We start from the raw sequence: 16,001 nt of genomic DNA, 5'->3' as shown, positions 1-16,001 counted from the left end.
AAAATTACAGATTTGTTCAAATCAAGTTCTGCAAAACTTTAGGATCATCTAGACATATAAATCCCTGGAAACAAGAATCGTACCGATTGGTTGAGTTATGCTCGAGAACCAGCGAGTTTTTTGTTACCGTTACAACTTTTTTGGGAGGCTTGGGCATCCGTGTAAAATGGACATGCGTTGGGCGTTCCAGAGTTAAACAGGTGTTGATATATCTTCAAAGAGCAATCGTTTTGATTTACGGCATCGAGTCGGAACTTTATAGGTTTTTTGAAAATCAACCCTTTTTAACATTCCCCAAAATAAATTGTTTGCATAACTATTGAACAACTTAATTTAATTTTTCAAATTTAAATACCAAGCCATGGAACCAAAAACTGAACCGAATGGAATAAACATATGAAACACCATCGCTTATAGGACCATTTAAAAAAAATAAAGAAATAAAAAAATAAATTTACTGATAATTGAAAAGTTGTTCGGCTTGATTTTTTTAAAGTTGTGTTTTTAAATGCTGTCATTTCTATTTTTCAAACAAATTTTGTTCAAATGTTTTGAATTTGTTAATCGAAATAAGAATTGAAAGCTTTAACTATACATTATTTACAATTCCACGAAGAACACTGAAATAATTTCCTATGATTTATTGCAATACTTTGTATTTGAAACAAACTTCTTCAAAATTTATTGCTCGAAACCCCATTTAGATTTCCGTGCTTATTGGTTCCCATTTTCAAAATTGTCACAGTAGCACGAACGCAAAACATCTCCAAATTGCCATAACGAACCTTCCCGGGGGGCGACAGGACCATTTTGATTACATCACTCCTCCGAAAAAGTTTTACGAGATCATAACCGAGAACAGCTTAAGAACCTCTTCGCCCATAACTCATCGCACCCGGTCTACCGATTATGAACGGTTAATGATTGTGCCTTCATAAATACGTTAATTAAAGAATGTGTTGTAGTTTAGTTCCATATTCCATCCACTATCGTTCGCGTTCAATCTGCGTTCTCTCGCTCACGATGGAATCACCGGCGAGATTCTTCGTCATGCTCGCGCTCACAGTTGAGCAGCTCAGGATTGATTTATGAATTCGTGTTTCGTGGAACCGGCACTCATATTCGGCCAAAAATGATGGTTAAATGCATACTCCCAAACACACTGAAGTACACTGAAAAAAATGTAATGGTGAATTTACTGTTAAAATTAAAACTTTTGTAAAAGCCATTTAAAAATTTTTTTCAACAGTGCATTCCTCAACTCATACTAAGGCTGTGACTAAGTCAGAAACAAAAACCCTCGAACCATTTCGTGGGTCCAGCGCCGTTTCGGGGATTCTGACTTGGTACGCCATTCAATTAAGTCTTAGTGGAAATTAACGAAACCAAATAAAAGTAAATTAAAACTTGACTTCTTTCCCTCGCCAGCCCAGCACCCAGACCCTCCCCCACAAAACCGTGAAACGTGACGACTCTCGATCCTAACCCTAACTCTAGCAAAAGCAAAAGAGCGAGACAAAAAATCGTCTCAGTCCCGCAGATATGCGGGAGTCACGGGAGTAAAACGATATATTTATGTGATCGTGATCGTAAATTAGAGCGGCTCGCAGAGCGATAGAGGAAGGGGTTTTTTTCCAGTGCTGGAAGATTAGGTTTTTGGAAGAGTCATATTTGGAGATAAGGCTCGATCGCTGGCGGTGTGTAAATTTAGACAATTGACAACCAAGCCTCTTTAGCTCAGTGGTAGAGCGCTGGTCTCGTAAACCAGCGGTCGTGAGTTCAATCCTCACAGGAGGCAGTGCTTGAATCTTTTTTTTGTTGATAAAAATTTATTTATGACAAATTTGACGGAAATTTTAAAATAATATTAGTTGTGAGTCAATAACCCTTCTTTTCAATATATTCGAGCAACAATGTTTTATTAAAAAAATCATAAAAAATACCTCCCCGACGGGGAATCGAACCCCGGTCTCCCGCGTGACAGGCGGGGATACTGACCACTATACTATCGAGGAATACATGAAAATGATTTCCAGTTCTTATTAATTCTTCCATTATTATGATTCTTATTAGAACTTGAACTTAGAAGAAGTAAAACACCAAAAAATAAACTTGATGTGGAATTTGAATTGTAATTCCAAAGTTAAATGACAAGAATTTCGATGAAAATTGTTTCCAGGCCAGCCAGCAGATTTTCAAAAGACGTTTACGATGAGTTATACACATCGATAATCTGGCAACCCTGCTGAAACGTACCGATACTTATAAACAGGGTGGCCACTCAAGTCGGGAAATCGGGAATTCGAAAAAGCCGCCAAAAATCGGGAATTTGGTATTTTTGTCAAAAAGTCGGGAAAAGTCGGGAATTCTAGGCAAGATTTTTTGAAAATTAGTTTTTAACTTTTGAATATTTTGTTAAAATATTTTGTACAATTTTAAAATAAATTCACCCAATTCTTCTTTAGTAACTTACTTTAAATTTATGATTCCTTTAATTATTTGAGAATTTAAAGGCTATAAGACATGAACATGGTGAAATGAAGTATAAAAAACTATACGTTTGCCAATTTTAAAAATAAACATACAAATTTTAAGTATTGTTAAGCCATCGGTTTTTTTTTAAAGACCAATGCAATTATTTATGTTTCTACTCTGAAGCAAAATGATGAGTGCTTCCATTTTTGAAGTAGTTTTTTTTTAGATATTTGTTGATAAGTTTTTGTTTTTGTTTTTGTTAGAAATCATTCTTTGGATAAGATTATTTGAGTTTCTGCAAAAGTCGGGAATTTGAAAATGGGATTTTAGTGGTCACCCGGTATAAAGGATTGATCCAATTTTTCATAAACTAGTTGTTGTACCACGTTTGATAGGTATATAATCATATAATTACCTTTTTGATGAGTGTAAGTATTTAAATATCTGGTTACACTGCCTTAAGATATCGAGACTTTAGTGGTAATTAAATTTCTTTTCAACGCTAGTTATTTTTAATATTTGTTTGATTTACTTTAAATTGTCTTGTTGTTTGCTATGATATTAAAGACAATTCGGTTTAATCAATTTGTTGATCTGGCAACTCTGCCATGAACTTTTTTTTTTAAATATGACAAAAAGAACAATGGTGGATGAAAAAAGGTTTGCTTGGAACGACTACAAAAAATACTACATCTGGCAGCACTGCCATTTCATGACTCAGAGTATTTCATCGAAAAAAAAGCTCCAGCCAGCATAGCACTTAACCGTTTAGTTTCGTGGCAGAGCGAAAAAAAATCATAACAGCATAAAGCGCCAACCAGCCACGGAGAGGCTTATCCTCTTGAGTTGAAATAATAAAAGATGAAATTACAGTTCATATCGGCGTCACCGCGGCCATCGCGACTAGAAACACCAGCTCAGAGCTGTCTGGAATTAGAGAGGAGAAGGGTTGCCATTGTCAGACGAGGTATCAAAAACCATGGCGGCACGAAGTTTTGGGAAACTGATGGCAATCAAATTGAGGTTAGTGTTGTTTTCACATGTTTCCAATTAAATGAGAATGTTTCTTCTCCTGGTTTGAAACGCATATTGAGTGGCGAAGTGTTTTTGAGAGTCTTTAGCAATAGTTTTGAGTTTATGTAGAAATTTTATGGGACATTTTAATCTAAGAGCAAATGTTATTATAAAAAAAAAATTTCAGTCACCCTCGACCAGAGCAAAGGGACCACAACAATTCTTTTGAATGTCAAATTAATTTTCAAATTTATACCTGAATGATTTTTAAGAATCAAGTGATTTTACAAAAATAAAGATTTCAAAAAATAAAGCGACGACCATTGATGTATTTTGTGGTTTTGCTGTTGAAGTATTTAAATTGGATAGACCTATTGACTTATTTCAGTAATTATTTGTTCCAGCTTTAACCCCTCAATCCATCGCTATTGACAGATCACCCTCTTCCGGAACGTCATCACACTTTCCAATTCCACTTTCTCCGCGCGGCGCGTGTGAAAAGCCCTCATTGTTCTACCACGCTAAAACTTCAAAGGAAGCCGGAAAAATTGAAGCAATTTTCACTTTCACACGATCGCACGCTCACACGCACACCCAGATCAAAGACCACGCGATGTTCTGTTTCTGGCTTCATCAGCTTCAGCTTCAACGTGTCACACACCCCTTTCCTTTAAACGTCTTGATTTCGTCACATTTTCTCACCATTTGTACGTTGCGCGCTGAGAATCGAGCTCATTAAATTCCGTCACCATCGTTGGAAATCTAGAGCCTAGTGTTCACGTCGTCAAGTTGTTACTTTTTCGCTGGTTAACGATTACTGGTATCGCTTTACTGTACCATAGAGTCTAAAGAAAGGGGGCCTTCTGGACTCTTGACTTGGCCTGAAGACATCCCTTGAAAGACAAGGGGGAGGCCCCGGAGATCGTTTCTTCCACTTGTCATCAACGGGCAAGTGTCGTCACACTCACACGGGGGAAACGCGATCAGATCGTGGGAACATGGGTTTGGGTTCCCCCTCCACAGGGCTTTGCGTAATGGATCGGATGGATCACGGAACGGAACACGAAAACCAGACGGCTGGCCTGACTTGGCTGGTTGTTGGCCTTCTGTGTGTCAATTTGTACAATAACCACGAGGTTTTGAGTGATTCCATGAAGGTTAATTTGTGGTTAGGTAATTGGGCACATTCTTCAGGGGGGCAATAGTGATAAAAGTAATTGGTAATTTAATTGGTTCAACTTTAATGCCAATCGAAAAGTTAAACTTTTCGATACAAGTGTTGAAAAGTTATTATTTTCAGTACTCAAATGAACTTTTCAGGACTGTTATTTTGTTGATGATAAGCAGGTCATTTCGCCATTATAGACTTACAGGAAATGCAAGTATTTTCAAAACGAAAATGCAAGGATAAAATACAAATATTAGGGAAATTAAATCCATTTTCATCACACTACGATTTCCGACAAATTCTCATCACTTTTGCAGTTTTCTGCTATGAAAACAACATTTTCAGAAAAAAAAATACGTGGGAGTGTTACTTTTAATCTTTTATTTATTAATTTTAAATATAGTTAAAAACACTTTTCGTGAGCTGTAATTTAAGGTCAAAGTTCCGCCAACTCACACAGCAGTTGCTCCAACCTCTCTTTGATTTCCGTGAAACTTTGATAGTGGTAATGTTCGTCCCTGATCGGGAATCCGGGATAAATTTGTTGATACCTTGTGACGGTGGGATGGTAAGACCTCTTTTATTTTTCTGGATTTTTACTAATACACGTTTTGCAATGATTTATAGCTTGAAGCCATAAAGAGATAGATATTTGATGTCTAAAGGACCTTTGTGCAAAAACGTCCGATTTGATGACGTACTCAAAATTTAAAAAAAAAACGTTACTTAATCCACCTTTAGGTGGTTGGTGCCTTCCTCACATTCATAAATTGAATACACTACACGGCGTATAAATAACACTCACTTATATCAAAATATCTGAGATCAGGCCTCAAAAAAAGTGTATTGAGAACACTTAAGAGCGAGTTTTTCACCAATGTGTAACAGGTCGTATCGAGGTGCTCCGATTTGGATGAAACTTTCAGCGTTTGTTTGTCTATGCATGAGATGAACTCATGCCAAATAAGAGCCCTCTACGACAAAGGGAAGTGGGGTAAAACGGGTTTTGAAGTTTGAGGTCGAAAAACATTAAAAATCTTAAAAATGCTCGCATTTCCGTAAAACTTCTTCAATTCCAACTCTCTTAAATGCATTCGAAAGGTCTTTTGAAACACTTCAAAATGTGCAATAGACATCCAGGATTGGTTTGACTTTTTCTCATAGCTTTTGCAAATAACTGTTAAAACTGGATTTTTTTATAACCGTAATATCTTTTTCCAACAGCCTCCAACACCCATACTCCCGTAGGTCAAAAGATAGGTAACTGTGGACTACAAGCCTACGGAAATAACTTTTTGGCCAATCGCAGTTTTTCTCATAATTTTTTGATTTTTCTATAACAAACATTTTACAACGTTAGTTTTTGCCCTGTAGGCCAAGAAGACGGAACTTTTTGGTCTCAATTTTGTCATATTCGGAATCCTCGGAAAATTTCACGTAAGTTAGAAGTATTGGAGTTGTAAATTTGATTGAAAAAATGCAATTTAAAATGAATTAAAATATTTTTTAACATTTTGTCGGATTAGGAGTGAAACAGATATTCGCCTACTTAATAAGGCATTTGACATTTTGATCACAAGGTAAATTTGTTCTATTTCTTTTTTCGAAAATGTTTTATTTAATTATTTTTGAAATCAAAATTACAACTTCAATACTTCTAACTTACGTGAAATTTTCCGAGGATTCCGAATATGACAAAATTGAGACCAAAAAGTGCCGCTATGGAGGCCAGCAGGGTAAAAACTAACGTTGTAAATTGTTTGTTGTAGAAAAATCGAAAAACTATGAGAAAAACTGCGATTGGCCAAAAAGTTAATACCATAGGTTTAAAGTCCATGAAATTACCTATCTTTTGACTTACGGGAGTATGGGTGTTGGAGGCTGTTGGAAAAAGATATTAAGGTTTTAAAAAAATCCATTTTCAGCAATTATTTGCAAAAGCTATGAGAAAAAATCAAACCAATCCTGGATGTCTATGACACATTTTGAAGTGCTTCAAAAGACCTTTCGAATGCATCTAAGAGAGTTGGATTTGAAGAAGTTTTACGGAAATGCGAGCATTTTTAAGAATTTTAATGTTTTTTCGACCTCAAACTTCAAAGCCCGTTTTACCCCACTTCCCTTTGTCGTGGAGGGCTCATATTTGGCATGAGTTCATCTCATGCATAGACAAACAAACGCTGAAAGTTTCATCCAAATCGGAGCACCTCGATACGACCTCTAGAACAAACCGAGCAATATTTACAAATACTGCCTCTTAAGTACTTATAACTTTTGATAGGGTTGTCAGATTTTCAATCTTTTGGGCTCGTTGGAAAGGTCTTTTGATTACCTATCCAACGATGGGTCACATAATAGTTCCGGACAACTTTTTCATCAAAATATTTGAGATCCAGCCTCGAAAAAGTGTATAAATAACACTTAAGTGCTCATAACTTTTGATGGGGTTGTCAGATCTTCAATCTTTTGGACGCGTTGGAAAGGTCTTTCAAATAACTTTCCATCAATATATAGCATGACGGGTTTTCTTACAAAAACCACCCTTTTTACAATCTTCCGAAGTTTAGCTGAAACCGTATTTTTAGCATAATTTTTAAAGTACTTTTCTAATCTTCATAATATTAACTAGGGTTTTGTGGGACCCCAAGACGGATCGAATGAGACCAGAACGGTCCAAATCGGTTCAACCAGTCCGGATATAATCGAGTGCATATTTTTGGGTGCACGGACTCACATCCAGACACACGCACAGACATTTGTTCAGAATTTGATTCTGAGTCGATAGGTATACGTGAAGCTGGGTCTAGGAGGTCGAATAAAGAAGTTCATGTTTCGAGTGATTTTATGACCTTTCCTCATTGAGGTGATGAAGGCAAAAAACTAAATTTTCATCTAATAAGGTTAAAAATAGCTTTTGAATTACTGTTATTTCCCGTTACTCAACTGTCAAAAAACTTGAGACATGTAACTTTATGGGAAATTTTATGAACTTTTTGATTTTGCAATAACCCAAAAAGGCAAATAATTCCTTTAGAACAAAATAAAAGAAATAACGTGTTTTTAATAAGTTTTTCAGTTTACTTTTCAATTTGTATCAATGTTCTACAAAGTTGTACTACAAATACAAAATTAGCAAATTAAGGTAACTTTGCATTAAAAGAAATTATTTTTGTGGCCCGTGCACTGCTTGAATGTGGGGAATTTTCTAAAATAAAGAAACAAAGCTGATACTACCATTTATCACAAACATATTTATTTTATAAAAAAAAAATCATTGTAGCAATGCACTAGCCACATAAACGTTAAAAAGAGGCAATCTAATGGGTTGCTGAACCATTCAGAAGTACACGATTGAGTTTTAGGGGTCAAAACTTCGAAAACCTGGTCAAAAATAGCCAAAAGCACCACTTTTTGAAGAATACATGCAAACCCTCATTGTTAAAACATCTAAATTTTTGTTTTTGTCTATTCTACAGCTTTGTACAATATTAAGAAACTCTAAAAAGTAAACCTGCAACGTTACTAAAATCAAGTAATTTTAATGCAAAAAAAAATTTGAAATATAAAAATAATCCTTTGGGGTGATGCTGATTCGAAAAAAAAATCCCATAACCTAACATTTTTACAGTTCAGTAACGAGGAACGGCAGCGATTTTTATAGTATTTTATGCAACAAGTTGCGAAAAGGAGACTTTTTCAGCACGAGTGCTGAAAAAAAACAAGTTTTGGAAGGAGTTCCATACAACAATTTTTGCAATTCCGAAAAACACCATTTGAGTGGAATACTATGCCAAATGTTTATGTATTTTGTCAATCAACCGTTCAAATTAAAATATTAAAAAGTATAATTTTTCGAAATAAGTGTAGAAAAGTTCAATGTTCCAGCATCCATTTTAGTGCTGAAAAGTTCATCTCTTATTATAGGTGCAGAAAAGTAGGTTTTTTCGTTGTTCAAGAAAAGTATTGTTTTTCGAAACAAGTGTAGAAAAGTTCAACTTTTCAGCATCCATTTCAGTGCTGAAAAGTTCATCTGTTATTATAGGTACAGGAAAGTAGGTATTTTTGTAGTTCAAGACTGACAAGAAAAGTAAGTAGTTTCATGACGGAAATGAAAAAAAAACTACTTTCAACCTTTTTTGATAAAAATACGTGTTTTCGGGATTTTGAGTACGTAATTGAATCAGGCGTCTATTTTACACAACAGTCATCTAGGCACCAAATTTCTATTTCTTTATGGTTTTGAGCTACAAATCATTTAAAACGTGTCCAGTCCAGACTCGAGTATCCGAATTTCTCGGAAAAATTTCACTTCGGATAATTACGAAATAAATAATTTTTCTTTGTCTTATTTTTGATTTTCCAGCTTAAGTATGACCCCTAAACTACGCTAAACCCAATTTATTTATTTTTGTCCTACATTGCGGCCAATAATGTGGTGACGCAATATTGAAAAAATAAAATTTATTATTTAACAGGCAATCAACTATTCAAATTTGAGTAAAATGGGGTCGCATAAATCGAATTTGATGTTAAAAACAAGAAAATGAAATCATCGAAAAAACGTTCGTGTTTCAATTATTCCCATAAAACCCTTCGGATAATTGAGTTTGGACTGTTCTAGTAAAAATCCAGAAAAATGACAGGGGGTGTATAAATTCAGGGACCAAAATTACGTCTTAGAGCTAAGTTTCACAGCTATAATAAAATTGATTTTTTATGTGTTTAAAATAGCTTTATAACTGTTAACTGTTAACACGGGCGGAATCAGCATGAAAAAACAGTGCATTTGGAACAATAAATAATGTACTTGCAAAACTGAAAGCTTAAAAAAATCCAAAAATATTACTTGGTTTTAGATTGGGCCACACACATTCATTTTAATTGTATGGTCCAATATCATCCCAGACTGTCCAAGAGAAAATATGGAAAAGTGTATGAAACACGTTTGATACCGTTCAGTTACCAACTATCAAACAAGTTCAACAATAATCGTTAACATTGTTTTCTACATAAAATCGTGAACAAGCGTTCATGAAAATGGGAACCACGAACAAAGTGTTCAAATTTCATGATACGAGTTAGAGTTAGAAAAAACACGAAATTTTAAAATGAAAATTTTTGTTCTTGATGATAAAATGACCCTTCTGGGTCAATGTAGATTCGAAAGTACATTAAATTTCCCACAAAATGACATGTTTCATTTTTTTTTACAGTTGAGTAACGGAAAATGGCAGAGTTTTAAAAACATTTTTAAGGTTTTTTTTCGATGAAAAGTAATTTTTTTCGGTATTCTGAGTACGCCATTTTACATATAAGTCGCTTTGACACCAAATTTCTATCTCATCACCGTTTCTGGCTGCAAATTATTGAAAAACACCTCTCTTTTCGCATGTTCAAAAATGGAAAGGGTCGTACCGCCCCTCCGTCACGAGATATCCAAAATCGGACCTCGAATGTATGATCAGGGACAAAAGTTACCCCTTAGGACAAAGTTTCACGCAAATCGAAGAGGGGTCGGGGCAACTGATGTGTGAGTTGGCGGGGAATTACCCAACAACTTTTTTCGAAGAACAAATGGATTCTTCAGAAATATGACATTGTAACAACTGATTTCGACTGCAATGAACATTTCTAAACATGTCAGAACCCATTCCATCAAAGTCAGTCATCTCAAACGATTACGTCGATAGATGTCTTCACACAACGCTACACTGCTATGCGGTGGATTAGGCCCAGAAAACAACCAACCAGCCTCATTATCCCGCGGGATCTTCATTCCACATTTGTTATTATTGTTCCACGGGATTATAAGTGTTTCATATACACACGGTTTATTTTATCGTCCGGGTTGTTGTTGAGAGATCTAAATTTCCTTATGTCTGTACACATGCCTGTCGAGGGGTCCATCCCTGGAGGCAGCAAGCAAAAAAAGGAACAAAAACAACATCGGCCGAGACGACGACGCTTCAGGGGAAAAAATTAAATGAAAATTTTATGACAGTTGATGAGTTTAAACGCTGATGAATGGCAGTGTATCATTAGGAGCTCAAGGGTGCATGTGCCCTCGCTGAGCAGACACCATGGAGTTTGATGGCGGCCACGTTAGCTTAACGCGCGCTGATGATGTAATTTGAGAGGTTCTAGCCGTGGTCTTCTTCCTGGTTGAGCGAGGTCTCACTCCGCTTGATACTTTGTTTCTCGGCGTTATGGCTGCTCTAAAATGGAGAATAAAAAAACATTTAAATGCTACAAATCAGCCTGCTCGAAACAGGTTTCTAACTCCTCTCTCTCTGTTCTTCCCAGAACATAACCAGTAGAAGAGAACGTACCAGCCAATCAGCGTGGCATTCAAGTCACCAATACACCTGTTGGCGTTTTCCAAGTGCTTACCTGTTGACATTTTCTCTCTTCCACACACGCACACCTGCGCCGGTCCGAAACCGGAATTTCCAGTTGCACACGACTGGCCGGAATGGGATAACTCCACCCCCACAGAACAGAAACAACTCTTCGCGATACAGGTATAAATGGTGGAAGAGTAGAAAAACCGGTGCAGCTGGTATTGGTACTGGCAGGTGGCAGGTGTTTTCTGAGTGGTTGAACCAGGCAATAAAACATGCATCGATATCCATCAATCGGCAGAGCGGGAGAACGAATACACCCTCAACTGCGTCAAAACTTTATGTGTAGATGTCGTAGTGCTTGAATTGCATGAGGCTAAGGAATTACCGGTGTGCACCGTAAAGTATTTCATTCAGCGGATTGCATCTAATTTGAGGTCTCAGAACTAGAGTTCGACTAAAAAACTACCAAATTTCTTTGAAATCGGGTACAGTCATCCCACATATTCGGAACGGTTTCCAGATTGGCCAATGTTCAAAAAATCATAGCAAATCGATAATGGAACTTAATGATTCGTTTTTACCTTTATTTGAAAGCTTTTCTTGCGATCTTTCGAATGCTGTATCGAACATCTGCAAATTTTAACTTTTATATGAAGTTTTTGAAGAATAACTCTGACCCTTAAAATCCACAAATTCGGAACACTTTTTTCTTACGAATGTAAACAAACTTTGGATCTCTCCAGGATTACATATTTTTTACCAAATAATGATTTCACACACTGAAACCAATGAAACTTAGGCTAAGTGATGTTTTAATACATGGTTTGATAACTTTTTTTGTGAAAATATCAGTTAAATTCTGGTGTTCCACAATTGTGGGAGGCACAATAACATCCCACAATTATGGAACAAGCCATTTGGAGGCAGTGTTTTGATGCTATGGATAAAATAGTCTTAAAATTAAGTTTTTTGTTGAAAAAGTACTACTTTTATTAGTGAAATAGCAAGAGAATGTCCAAATAAAGGTCCTAAAAATAGTAGGGTTGAGAGAAAAGCTGCATTTGGCGTGCTATTGACAAATTATCACAGAAGTGTTCCGAATTTGTGGGTGTTCCGAATATGTGGGATGACTGTAGTTGAACTTTGTATAGTATAAACTTCGGACAATCGAGGCCTTCGAGAATCGAGAATGAATCCTCTGAAGGTTTTTTGATGAAAAATTTAATAAATGCTTTTTGTAATCAACCTAATTGAATATTTTTATCAATCATGAGTGTAAATATAGCTATTTTCATGTTAAAATTACCAAAGTTACTGAAACTGTTACAAATTATGATTAATCAATACTATACTTAACTAAAGCATCAAAATTGAAGTTTGAAATGATTTTTTTATAATAAGCAATTCTCTACGAAATCGGTCTTTTCCTTCAATTTTAATTTTTATATTTTTTGATCCGGCTGAAACTTTTTTGATGCCTTCGATATGCCCAAAGAAGCCATTTTGCATCAATAGTTTTTCCATATAATTTTCCATACAAATTTGGCAGCTGCCCATACAAAATTGATGTATGAAAATTCAAAAATCTGTATCTTTTGAAGGAATTTTTCGATCGATTTGGTGTCTTCGGCAAAGCTGTAGGCATGGATACGGACTACACTGGAAAAAAGGATACACGGTAAAAAAATGGTGATTTTTCATTTGACTTATTGTCACTAAAACTCGATTTGTTAAAAAAGCACAATTTTTATTTTTTTATATGTTTTAGAGGACATCAAATGCCATCAAGTTATAATTTTTTGAATCAATACTGATTCTTTTCAAAAAATCGAAATATTGGTCCCAAAAAATTTTCAACTTCATTTTTCGATGTAAAATCAAATTTGCAAGCAAAAAGTACTATACTGAAGTTTTAATTAAGTGCACCGTTTTCAAGTTAAATTTATTTTTAGGTTTTTTGATAATAGTCTCAGTTTTTCATTTTTTTTAAATTAGTGCACATGTTTGATTTAAAAAAATGAAAATAGTATTATGAAAAAAAAATCATAACTTGGTCAAAGATACCTGGAAATTTCTGAAAAGTTATCAAATGCCTCTAAAACATATTAGAAAATGAAAAAAATAAATAAAAATAGTGTTTTTTTGCCTATCAAGTTTTAGTGACAAAAAGTTCAATAAAAAATCACCATTTTTTTACCGTGTATCATTTTTTTCCAGTGTAGTACGTATCCAAACCTACATTTTTGCCGAAGACACCAAATCGATCAAAAAATTCCTTCAAAAGATACAGAGTTTTGAATTTTCATACATCATTTTTGTATGAACAGCTGCCAAATTTGTATGGACAAACTAATGATGCAAAATGGCTTCTTTGGGCATACCGAAGGTACCAAAAAAGTTTCAGCCGGATAAAAAATACAAAAAAAATCGAATCACCGAAATCTGAGAGAATTGTTCTAATAATGAACATGCGTGGTTTTCTAAGCAACTGTAAACAAATCTTTAAATTTGTTTTGGTCAACTATTTAAGCAGGTAATATGAAAAATATTGCATCAAAATTGCTTTTTTTATCATTTTTATGTTTACAGTAGTTATTTTTCTTTGATCTTTTTTCGGAAATAAATGTGTTCAAAAATCGGTTAGGGTTTCATGCTGTTTTAAGCCATATCTGTATATTAAATATATTTGTTAACAATGAAATGTTAGCAAATGCCCTCTTATATTCTTTATATCTATCATTAGACTCACACCATGTATCAAAACATCAAATGTTGGTATTTCTTGTAAAAATAAAAGTTTTCCTATAGTGAACCCGGGTCCACAATCGGATTATAGACCCGGGTCCACTATAGGGAAAGGGGGTTCATAACTGGTAAAAAACACTTTTTTCAAATGACTATTTTTCTGCAAAAAAGCAAATAATTGATAAAATAAATAGTCAGAATTGTTTAAAAGACTTCAGATTTCGTTGTTTTGTAAAAAGGGTTATAAAATCGTGCTTAAAATATTGGCAAATTGTGAAAAATGCTCGACGGTTCTACTAGGGGGTCCACTAATGGTTAAGATACCCTATTTAAATTTTAAAAATGCCCAAATAAATCAAAGAGCAGTGCAAAACAATACTTTTTGCAATTCCGTCGTGAAACTACTTTTCCTGTCATTTTCGAACGAACTTTTCAGCACTTGTTTTGAAAAGTAGTACTTTTCAACATTGTTTTGATCCACTGTTTGAGGATTGGCTGATTTCAATTTTACTTATAATTCCATTCATAGGGTGTTTTTCGGAATTGCAAAAAAAGTTGTATGGAACTCGTTGCAATACTTGATTTTTCAGCACTCGTCGTAGGGGAGAGTGGGGAGACTTGATCCCCTTTTTTTGTATCGCACATAACTCTGTCAATTTCTCACAAAACTATGATCTTTTTGTATGAATTGAAAGCTTAAACATTCAACTATGTTTGGCTGATAAGGGTATTTCATCAGATAAACTCTTAGAATAATGACAAGCGTTTAAAAAAAAAAATAAACCGGCATTTTCAAAATGTTGGGGGTAATATGATCCCCTTTCAACTGTTTTTAGAAATCTTAAGCAAAATGTTTCTTATTAATCCAAACTTTTAATTTTCTATAAGATACAGCAATTTCACATTAAACCTGTACGTTTGTGTTCAAATTATAACAAGTTTAGCATGCAAAATATTTAAAAACTTAAAATTTTCTTTTTAGACCAAAATTGAACATTTTTACAAAAGCTGGTAATTTTGTTTACAAAACTTTTGAAAAATGGTTCAAACTGCAGTTAGTTATGTACAACTATACTAAAGGAAACTACGTATGAAAACCCAGCCAAATTATTTAATCTTGAGGCTGATTCCAGTGACTTTAAAAATGCAGGGATCAAGTCTCCCTAAACGCACTTTTTTAAACAATTGATTGTAAAAATAGTATGACGATAAATTTAACGTCAAATGTGTAAGGGTTTTGTAGTTAATATGTTTATCAAACAATTCATGTATAAAAAATATTTTTTGAATAATTTTTGAGTGTTTTCTATACTTATCAAAACAAAGAAAAAAGATCTCTTGGAAGTTTTTTGCAGCACTTCTTCGAAAAATGTGTGTAACTCAATCTAAACATTTTTTATTTTTTTTTTCTTTGTTTTCTACAATGAGTTTTTGTCAATTTCGCACAACTTTCTAGAACAAAGCTAATTGTTTTACCCACATGCTGACGAGATACAGGCTTGGGATCAAGTCTCCCCGGGGATCAAGTCTCCCCACTCTCCCCTATATATTCAATCCGGTGATGCAACGATGGGGAAATATAGGTGAGAAGGACATTACAGGATTTACAGATAATTGAGATTGAAAAGTGCATACTTTTTACGTTAAAATGCTTTTACTTTAAAGGACCCATATGTCAAAGTTTAAATGTATAGAGCCAGTTTGATTGTACAGGGTAAGGTGATAAGGTAAACCATTTTGAACACTGATAGTTTTAAGACACAGCGAGACACAAACTGTGCAAAAAATAAGACTCTTCGTAGCTAAAACATCCGCCATCCATCCAACATGTGGTTGAAATTCACCATCCTCTTCTTCTAAATTCTCTTTTAAAAGATCATCGTCATGGGTGCCGGTACCAACACCAATTCAAGTCACGGCTGAGACCGACCCGGAGGTAAGAAAGATCACTTTTGTTCTCCTTCTCAGTTCCAAGAACACTACCCGGCTCTGGCTTCAACTCTGGCTCCGGTCTACCTCTGCGTCAAGAATTCCACCGGTTTTTTCCTGCTGCCTATGCCCTGTTTAATTCTTTATGTTTCTTTCTGCAGCAAAAAAAATAATGGATTCTTCAAGGAGGTCGGTCAGTCCCGGGAAGCAGCTATGGCGGCGAAGATCTGCTGTGAGGTTAGGTAGTGAGGGCAAAAAACCTTTTCACGTATTTCCTTTCGGTGCCCTGTTCCTCAAGCGGGGCCTGGATGATTTATGGTCCTTCA

General features: G+C 35.1%; 2 non-coding genes across 2 annotated transcripts; one reads left to right on the top strand and one right to left on the bottom strand.

Annotated features, from left to right (window-relative positions):
* The first annotated feature begins 1,726 nt into the window (after positions 1 to 1,726).
* On the top strand, positions 1,727 to 1,798 carry Trnat-cgu. Its single transcript has one exon. It is a non-coding gene; the product is annotated as a tRNA-Thr (tRNA).
* Positions 1,799 to 1,943: 145 nt separating this feature from the next.
* On the bottom strand, positions 1,944 to 2,015 carry Trnad-guc. The gene has a single exon. It is a non-coding gene; the product is annotated as a tRNA-Asp (tRNA).
* Between the last annotated feature and the right edge of the window lie 13,986 nt (positions 2,016 to 16,001).

This window comes from Culex quinquefasciatus, chromosome 1, assembly GCF_015732765.1.
Source record: "Culex quinquefasciatus strain JHB chromosome 1, VPISU_Cqui_1.0_pri_paternal, whole genome shotgun sequence".
Taxonomy (NCBI): domain Eukaryota; kingdom Metazoa; phylum Arthropoda; class Insecta; order Diptera; family Culicidae; genus Culex; species Culex quinquefasciatus.
Note: the sequence above shows the minus strand (reverse complement) of the source record. Positions and strands in the feature narration are given on the sequence as shown.